Below are 10,805 nucleotides of genomic sequence, written 5' to 3'. Positions count from 1 at the left end.
ACATGTCGCGCCACCTGGTATGTACAGATGTTTACATGCTGCTCCTGATTGCGGAACAGTATTCGCGGCGAGGGAATTATTATTTATGCCCTCCTGCGGACATATACATGATGTGGCAGCAAAAAATTTACAAGAACGGCCAGCGTAATTCCATGTCCTGTATATCCATGGAAGCTATTCAAAGACGTCGCGACAGCACTGAAGCAGAGGTGTGTTACATTCGTTTGTAGTCATACTCATTTTCTCCGGAAGATTATGCACTGGTCAGTTCCTTTTACGTGGACTCACGAGTTTTCGTACAACGGGCTACGCCGAACGCAGCAGGGCTACGCCGAACGCCGAACGCACGTTAAAACTCGACAGGTTACGCTTGCTGTCTCAGTGCGATGAGCAGGGTGTCGAACCGGTATTTTTTCGGGTTCGGTTCGGGTTCGGGTTCACGCCTTGCGGGTTCAGTTCCGGGTTCGGCTCCAGATGACCATTCCGTTCCGGTTCGAACCGGTTCGGACCGTCTCGAACCGGTTCAAACGGGTTCAAACGGGTTCAGGACAAAAAAAATTAGAACGCAGATGAGTTTCAGCCAACCTTTCTCTGTGTTTTCTTTTTGCTGGCACATTGGTATGCAAAATAAAAAATGCGAAGATTTGTTTACGAGAACATAAAACTGGGCTAGTTGCTAGTTCACGCTTAAGCAGGGCAGTAAACAGGACAAAAGGAAGACGAGACGACACAGACGCTGACTAACAACTGGTTATTGCATTCTCAGAAAAGTATATGAAGGCTCTGAACGCAGTGAACAATCCCAAAAACAGGAGAACAAAAATTAAAACTAAAAAATCATACTGCGAATGCGCATCATAGTCGAGTCATGACATCTTTTTCAACGAAATTCAAAGACTATATTCCGTAGTAGACGGCACTTCCCTATCTCCTGGACCTCACACGGTTGCCAAGGAAGCCTGACTCTTTATCTACAAAATTGATGGATGGTGAAGCACCACGCTCATCTGTTTCCTTCCTGATCATAAAGGCCTCTACCATCTCCCTACAAATTCGATCAGGGTGATTAAAGAGGAGACTTGCCTTTCTAAGTGGGGAAGCAATGAGCATTTGTTCGAACATCACAGGTGGGTGAAAAAAGTAGCGGTGTCGTACAACTTGGCTTCGCATTGCAGCGAGTGCAACGATTGCTTCCCCCAGTAGATATGACAAGTGTCCTGTTTAGTAACCCTGTTCAAGGGCGTCCGCAGAATTTTTTTCAGGGGGGGGCCCATTGGTTGTTGGCGCCGGAGGGGGGGGGGGGGGGGGTATATTCGTAGCGAAAAGGCACTATTTGCGGAGTAAATTTATTTATTTATATATAAATAAAAAATAAGTAAAATACACACATGAAAGAAAATTACAAGCAGCAAATTAAAGCGCGGATTGTAGAGATACATTGGAGTTTATCAACAAAGAAACAATTAAAATTAATAAAAATGCAAAAAGATACTATCAATACTCGAAGTGCTCAGTCTTACTGCATACGGGTTCTCGACTCACCCGAATTGATGACCAGCACACAGCGCAATATGTTCACAAACACGCAACTACAGTCACTCAGTCAGTCTTCCTTGAACAGCAACTGTAGGCGCCTCGGATTTTTCTGGGCGAATTGCGTAGTTACACGGGTGATAAATTCATTTCTGTGCTTCATTACACGCTCTCAGTGCACAGTCATCATATATATTGATTGGAAAAATGGTTGAACGAGTACGTTGAAAACAAAAGAAGACTATATACAACGAAAACTTATTTACAAGATAAATGCACGCTCGCAGCTTCATACACCTCGCTCCATCTTGCTCGCGCATCCGCACAGTCGAGCAACCGCACACACACTGCTCGCCGCTCGTCGTTTTCTCGTCCGCTGTCTTGGTTGTTCTCACCTTCGTTGACAACCCGCCACTAAAAACACCGAAGCACAAACACAGAGGCGCGCACATGTGCAAGGGCTTACTTGCCACAATATCCACGAATGCGCACTTTTGGGGTGTAAGGAACGCCGCGCGACTTCCGAGGGGAAGGGACACCCGCAACTAATTCGGTCGGAAAATTTGTTTTTGTGCTTTTATGGGGTTCAGAGCCCCAAAACGACTCAGGCTATAAGGGACGGAGTAGTACAGAGTTTCGGATAATGTCGACCACCTGGGTCTCTTTACCATGCACTGACACGCACAGTACATGGGCGCTGTTGTGATTTGAGGCCCAGCCAGAGGTGACAGGCGAGCCAGGCAGGCGCCATCGGGCTGCGTTGACCAAAGGCGCTGGTTTTCGGAGAAGACGCAAGGAACGCTGGTGTGGGGGCGCCTCTGGAGACTGCGTCGCCGTGAACAAAAGCAGCTAATCCCCTTTGCCGAAGGTTCTGAAAGCGGCGCTTCTACCGCACTGAGCTCTCCCGTGGATCGGAGGAGACAGCGAGCGGCGGCGGCGCCAACTCGTCGCCCGCTTGCCCCTGAGCAGCCCGACAAAGCGGGGGTGGACACGGCTGATTTGTCCTTCCCCCCTCAAGAATTCATCGGTGGCCGGCGTACGAACGTATCCTGATTCTAGCGAGCGACCTGTGCCCTCTTAGCGCGCGAGCGGCGCGAACTTGATTACTTTTGTATTTTGTAAATAGTGTACAAAGCTCTCCCCTGTCCTTTCTCGCTGTCGCTCCCCTCTATACTTCTCCTCACTATCCTCTCCCTTTCCCTTTCGTTTCCGCCGGCTGCAGCTCGGGTGCTTAAGATATTAGATAGCAATTGCCGCGGCCGGCAACACTCTTTTGCTTCACTTTTTATTTTTATTTTTTTTTAAATAAACCACTACCACCACCACCACCTGTGCCCTGTGCACTGTCTGCCTCCGTGTCGCTATCTCTCTAGAGATCAAAGAAACAGACACCCATCTCAAGACGGCTCGAAACACATGCTCGCCGGTGCCGCTGCATGTCTGCAACAGGTCGTCCTTCAGCAGAGCTGGCGGTGGCGTGGTTTGAAAACGGCGGAACGACGCGCGCCCGGACGCGGCATTTCGCAGATGTGACCAAGCGTCGAAGCGGGGCTGCTTTTACCCTTTTGGCTGAGCGCACCACCGCCCCTGGCGTGCGGCCATCACTCACGGTTCGAGTGAGTGATTTTCCAGGGGGGTGCAGCCGCCCCCCCTTGCCCCCCCCTCCGGACGCCCATGACCCTGTTTGCATCTGTAGGGAGTTGGTCGAGGCCTATGTGATCAGGAAGGAAGTATATGAGTGTGTTGCTTCACCATCTATCAATTTGGTAGTTAAGGAGTCAGGCTTTCTTGGCAACTGTGTGAGGTCCAGGAGATGGGGGATTGCCGTCTACTGTGGAAGATAGCCTTCGAATTTCGTTGAAAAAGACGTAATGACTCGACTGTGAAGTGCATGCGCAGTATGGTTTTTAAGTTTTAACCTTTGTTCTTCTGTTTTTTGGCATTGTTTCCTGTGTCGTGCGCCTTTATATACTTTTCCCGGAATAAGATAACCAGTTGTTAGTCAGCGCTCGTGTCGTCTCCCGTCTTCCTTTTGTCGTGTTTACTGCTTTACTTAACCATGAAAAAAAATGTTTAATGCGAGATGTTCTCACTTTAACCATTTTATTTATTGTCCGCAGCAAAAAGACGAATTAACGGCAAGATCCGCAAAACGAAATGAAGTCGAAATTAATGAAAATCGGTTATGTATACGCCATAATCCACCTTATGAGGTGTAAGGCGAAAAGCCGGTGGATTTTGCATCTACAAGACCCGTCTGCTTGAGCAGTTTGGGAGGCCCCGTCGCGCGAGTAATAGGTCTCCCTTGAAGCTTGAGTTAGTTGGGTCTTTCTCGTACGCAGTGTACTTACGGGGCCTCAAAATTGACGCAGCACGCGCCCTCTACGTTCCTGCGCCCTACTGAGAAACTAAACTGTCAAGTATCGGCACCTACCTACTGACGCCTTCCCGACGCCTTCCCCCCCCCCCCCCCCCCCCCCGCCTTCCTTTACTACATGGTAAGAAAATGTGCGAAAATCCCTCCACCGCCCATCCGCCGCCCAACGACAGCCTCGTGGGAGCACTGGCTCTCCCTAACATACAGAACTTACGAAACATATTTTATTTAAATCACCTATTCGACATCGACTTTGTGACTCACGTTATATATCCCGGGCCCCTATAGTTCAAAAACACAGCTAATCGTCGCTTCTCACTATAGTGCAGTAAGAAATTACGACATTGGCTTATTATGATGAGTCAACCTCTTTTCTTCTGATAAAAAGAGTATGATAAAAAAAACACGATTGGATGAGTTGAGAACGCTTTGTTTTTGCACGGACACAAATTCGCAACTTCTTCGTTGCGACATTGAGCTGGAACATTTTTGCAACTGTAGCATTGTGCGAGGAAGAAGATATACTTGGACTACATAGAGTGTTTGCGAATTTTCCTGGGGCGCTATCAAAGGCAACCTTTGCGTCAATAGAATTTTTTGCGCCCTTGATAGAGTGATAAAAAGTGGTTAATCTGGCGTGCACCATTTGTCCACCAACTTGTTTCAGGCATTTATTTTCAAAACTACAAGCAACCCCTTTCTGGCAGCTGTGCTTAATAGGCGACTAACTGCTCGCCTGTCTTTTCTGGACGTGCTCGCGAGAAAACTTTGTGCTGATTCATTCGTTTTTCTCACTCTTCGCTTTTACTTACCTGTACGGCCTCTCCACAAGGCAGATGACAAATTTTGCGATCGGTCATTACTTCCTCTACCCATACATCTACAGCCTTACCTAGATTTTCTTCATACTAGTGTATTAAAGCGAAGTCAGCGGATGTACAGTGCAGCCCACTTTAATGGCCGCAGATATAACGAACGTTCGCTTATTACGAGCGGGTGTAGTGCTGCCGTGAAAATTTGCATAAGGGCAACGGAAATTCATGTCAGATACAGCGAAAAACTCTGGTCACACCACTCGCTTATAAAGAACGAGGTGGCGCGGTGAACTACGCCGAGGTTTTAGAGGTCGTTCTTCCGCTAAGAAGCAGATGAAATAGCGCCTCTCAACCTTCACGACACCGCCCCGGAAAGAACACGTCAACCCAGAAATGGAATTAAAGGGCGGCACTGCCGTACGCAGCGCTAAAGGCCGATTCAAACGACGGTCCGTTCGCCCGCGGCCCGCGCATCCCGTGTTCATGCGTCAGCACATTGAGAGGCGCGCTGACCAGGCAGCGGGCCGACAGCGCTCCTCTCAATATGGTGACACATGAACACGTAGTGCGCGGGCCACGGGCGAACGGACCGTCGTGTGAACCGGCCTTAATCGGAAATTCCGGCGTCCGGTAACACTGTCAACGGTAAAATAAACATGGTAACGATATACTATAACTGTCTATTGAAATAGTAAGTAACCGCCGGCCAAATCCGCGCCGATGGCCTACGAGGGCAATCATTGCCTACGCGTTCGCCGTCTCGGCAAAGCATCCCGAATGGAAGAAGCGCTGTGCGCGTGAGAAAGGGGCATCGTCAAAAGCGAAGCTACTGACCATGGTCGCGGATCAACTAACAGCAGTAATTTCATAATTCTGAAATCCTTGCTGGCCATGCCGGTCACGTGGTATGCATAGCCTGCCCATTCGTCTCCATCCTTTGCACCGCTACCATGCATGTGCAGGCATTGTCATACAGCGGACAGTGCAACGGATGCATTCTGCGTCACAAGCGCTGCGTTACTTTGCCGCTGCATCAGCTCTAGAAGGACAGAAGAAGTTCGAAAACACGCGTGACCAGACGCATGCAAATTTCTGGCAACGCTTCGTTGATCCGTAGCCGATCAGATGTTTCCTCGGATAACTACGTTCCTGCGGACCACAAAATCGCAGAAGCGCCTGCTTTGACGGAGACGTTGAACACCAAGTGCGAGCTCTACCTACTGCCAGGAGTCTCATTTATGTAGCCGACCTGTCACAAGTTGCCATGCACACTTCATCCATGATTAGTTATACCCCGCCCCGAAATTTTATAGTTGGCAACAAGGTCTCGACGAGGATTAAATGACCGCCCTTGATGGCCTGGAAAGAGCCGCGACAGTCTGCTTTGCACAAGTAGGCACGCATAACGCAGTTTTATAAGAAATAAACGCCGCATTTAGCGGCCTTAGTATATTTGGTTGTTGTACGAAGAATCCAGTTGCTACGAACATCAGATATAACGCACGGAGCACGGAACATTAAGTGGGCTGGACTGTAGATTCAGACGACCAAAAAAACCTTTTTCACGCTTCAGACAAGGACCTTACATGTTAGGGCGTACATACTTTCGCGCCAAAGGGACGTTTGAGCCATGGTCAGTGCATATCTACCTGTGCGAGCAACGAGAAACCATTTCAGCAATAAAATAATACTCTTGTCTCGATGCTGCGTTCTTTTGGGACATACTTAAGCATTCTCTTAAAAAACCCATTGATATCATACATTTTATTATAACATTTAGTCTGCGATGAAAAACTCCGGGATTCCGTGCGAACTCTTCGTGTTCATAGCACTGTTTCAGAAGAATGGCCTGAGGGGCGAGTTGGTGCATGATGAAATGAACGGCGGCGCAACAAGGACACTAACAAGAAAGGGGACACCACATGCGCATGTGGTGTCCCTTTGTTGTTAGTGTCCTTGTTGCGCCGCTGTTCATTTTTTCATAGGACTGTTTAGCGTGTGGAAAACCCGCAAGATGAATGAACACGCAGAACCGCCGCGTTCTACGAGGTCACTGTTCAGACAACAGTGCACAACAGCGCAGGAGGAATATGCTGCGCAAGTTCAACTTCCTGACTGGTTCCCCTTTCTTGACGTGTGTACCGTCTGGAATTTTCATGTGCGGGCGGAGAAAGGGAGTTATGGTGGCACAAGGCCTTACGCCGAGATCGCTGAATTCGACGCGGTCAAGTAAGGCATGAGGAGGGTCAGAGAGGTTCAAAATATTCTATGCAACAACCATAAAAAGAAGCTTAGAAGATAGCGGAGTAGCCTAAAGCATCTATAAACAGAGTTTTCTCTTGCGCCGGCCTTGGTACGAATCCCAGAGTCGGTGTCAGAGGTTAGAGTATGCATACTCTTTTAGTTCTTTTTACTGCGTTAGCAGTATAGCCTGCTTTCAAATCAAATCAAATCAAATCAAAAATTTATTTTCAACATTGATACAATGTTGATGGCTTCCGTGACAAAAAGCTGTGAGGACAGCTTGACTAGGTCAGGGAACCATTTTGGCAGCAGCGACTTCATATACACTTCAATAATTCAAATACAAATGAAATGTGCAACAGAATACATACATTGTCTTACTTACTGAGTACAATAGTTAAAATGCAAGTGAATATTGTAATGGAATACACGGACTTCATTCATCAACTTAACTACGCCACAAAAGAACAATGTGCCCTACAATAAAACTACGCAACAAACGAATAAAAATTAGTACCATAAAGCGTTTTACACATGAGATCCCGATGAGAAGGCAAACACACACACTCACTCTGTATGCCCAATTTCACAATTACCACTCAAAATCATAAAACAGTCTTAGAAAATTGCCCAGAAACAAACATGCTGCGCAATGCGGTGCGCGTTAGGGCAATGGAACCAGAAAATTGTGTTTTAATCTTGTTTAATAGAAATGGTACGTTGTACGTTAATGTTTGCAGAAGATAATTAGTGCGTGGCCGCGGTACAAACCATTCCTCAGACGCTCTGGTTCGATATGTGAGAGTTTGCAAAGTAAGAGTACACAGCTCCTTCAGGAACTGCTGGTAAGATACACTTGAGAAGTACAGCAGGTATAGTAGACGGTAATCGTAAATCTGTTGTATACTGACCAACTTGAACTGAGTAAAGAGGTCATGAGTGTGGTGAAAGTATGAAACATTAGCAATGCAACGAACAGCTTTCTTTTCGAGCCTATGTAGTATAGTTATGTTTTTTTTAGTAGTTGTGGCCCAAATTAACGTGCAGTAGTTAATGTGGGACCGAAAGACGGAGTGAAAAACTTGAAGTTTAATGTTAGTTGGAAAAATATCTCGAGATCGACGTATTAAGCCAACAGCGGAAGAGAGTTTTTTCACCAGTTGCTGTATATGCGCATCCCAAGTCATACGGTGCGATAGTACCACTCCTAAAACCTTGTGCTCTTTGACTATATCGATTGTAGAGCTGCCCAAGCGGAGCCCGCCAATCAAACTTACTGGTTTGTTTTTTGAAGCAAACAGAATGGCTTTTGATTTTTTAGGATTTATTCTTAAACAGTTTTATTCTTAAACAGAATATAACCGCGCTGTGTGTGTGTGTGTGTGTGTGTGTGTGTGTGTGTGTGCGTGCGTGCGTGCGTGCGTGTGTGCGTGTGTGCGCGCGCGCGCGCGCGCGTGTGTGTGTGTGTGTGTGTGTGTGTGTGTGTGTGTGTGTGTGTGTGTGTGTGTGTGTGTGTGTGTGTGTGTGTGTGTGTGTGTGTGTGTGTGTGTGTGTGTGTGTGTGTGTGTGTGTGTGTTGGGGCGGGGTGGGGGGGGGTGCATGCGTGCAGCGTCCATCCTTAATGATCACTCCGGTAGGCTCATACCCCGCCATTTACTGGTAAAATGCATCTTCAAAAACTTTCACCCATCTCCCCAACACGCATCACCCACCTGTACCCGAATAGCCGAGGCAGATTGTTGTGAAGACTCAACGTAATCAGTCGCCCAAGCGTTCTATGAAAAAAACGCCAACAATCATAAGCCTATCGTGTCAGACACTAAGAACCGGAAGTATGACTGCGAGAAGTAGATATAAGTCGCCAGACAGAGAATTCAAGATCGAACAGTGCGAGAACAGCGGATGGAGCCGAGCGCTGGCGACTGGCAGCAATTTTTTCTTAGAAGCAGAACGATTTCAGCGAATCGGCATAACGAAATCACTTCATCGCACTTACATTTCATCGCAGTAGCATCTTTCTGAGCGTAATCACTATCGCATGCCAGCGAGCACGGGTATTTCCACATTGCCCTTTTGTGTAATCGGTATTTAATTTCTTTCTTACTAGTACAGTCGTGAGCAGCCTTGTCTAGAGCGCTTGAGCAGTGCGCACTTGGTAACAAAAACCGAAATTAGAGAGCAGCCCCTCCTTACAGGGCAAAGTTTTCGTGCCTGCTTTGTTTAAGAGGCTATCTGGCGCTCCTTCCGTGCAAGCGTTGCAGCTGGACCCTAGAGGCTGCCACAAAATCTGGATTTGTTTGCAAGGAAGTGCACCGCCCGAGCGCTCTAGACAAGGCTGCTCACGACTGTACATCTCCACCGTTGCCAAGAACCCACCTTTCGTTGCTTATTTCCGTCGCGCGCAGACAAGAATATGCTGATTCTAAAAAAAAAAGAAGAAGCTGAAACAATTTATACATCCTTCTCTTCGTAATACTAGTAATAAAATCTCGGGTTTAACGTGTCGAATAGACATTGTGGCTATAGGATAGACGGTGTAGTGGAGGGCTCCAGATTAACGGAGACCAGCTGGGGATTTTCGACGTGCAACAGAGCACGCTGGTTTTTGTATTTTTGGAATCAGCAGCCGCGCTCCACAGCCATTGAGCCATTTTTTTTTCTTTATTGCCCTACAGACCCATCATGAGGGGTTTTATTTAGAACCTGCTGTCTGAGACAACGAGCGCCTACAAAAGTAAATGTTGCACTAGCCTTTGCGATGGCTCAGTGGTTAGGGCGCTCGGTTATTTATTCGGTGTACCCGGGTTCGAACCCGGCCCCGGGGGCCACGTTTCGATGAAGGCGAAACGCAAAAGGCATCGTGTGCTGCGCGATGTCAGTGCACGTGAAAGGACAACTGCGCCACTTTTTGAGAATTTCGTGATACTCAAGGATTCAAATCTATATAGGCTGTAGGTAAAGCATGCTAAGTTTTTTGCACTACCATTTAAAATAGTGACGTAATCGATGATTAAATTTTGCAATTCTCCTCAAAGCAACGCAGGAGTACGGGGAAGTTCAGTGTGACGTCATGGAAGGTATGATTTCAAATTACCGCTGCCGTCAGCTACGTCCTGCCGTGCCTCGTTCGATGCTGCCGAACAACGTTCGGTGGGCTGTGCCTTCGGTGGCATTGGTTTTTTCCTTCAAAACAGACGTTTATGCGTTCCAAATGTCCCGATACCTTCGATGACGTCATCATGCGTCCCCCACTTAGCGTTGTGCGCTGCGGAAAAGCTTGAAGGCCGTCGCAATTTTAATTGGTGATTACGTCACCGTTTGAAACGCTAGGCCAAAAGGACTTTCAAATTCAAATTCAAATTCTTTATTTCTGCCTTGTAAACATACAGACAGCGGAGGCGCAGAAAAAGCTGAGAAACAGCTTGACTAAGCCGCAGCCCCCTTTCGCTTGGCAGCAGCTTGACAGCAAGACTTTTAATACAGAAGGTGATAACAAGTATACAATACAAGAGAAAACGAAAGAACATTATACAATATTGGCACAATATTCACATTGGGTAGACACAGGTAATGAAAGCAAAGGAGAGAAAAAAAAACACAAAACAACACAAAATCCTACATGCTAGCATACAAAGCACGCAAAGACCTGTTTGACGAACTGAAAAGGTCAAAATTATTATGTATATACGCGTTTAGCAGGGACGGAAGAGTGAACTGCAGGCGTTCTCTACCCGAGTTTAACCGTGGGGTCGGGACTATCCACGTCTCCGCATGCCTTGTTGTGTAGCTTGCATCTCGGGTATGCAGTTCAGCTAGTTTACGTATGTGGTTTACGT

The sequence above is a fragment of the Amblyomma mixtum genome, chromosome 2 (genome assembly GCF_055824585.1).
Source record: "Amblyomma mixtum isolate Tamu chromosome 2, ASM5582458v1, whole genome shotgun sequence".
NCBI classification, from domain to species: Eukaryota; Metazoa; Arthropoda; class Arachnida; order Ixodida; family Ixodidae; genus Amblyomma; species Amblyomma mixtum.
This window is presented reverse-complemented; position numbering follows the sequence as displayed.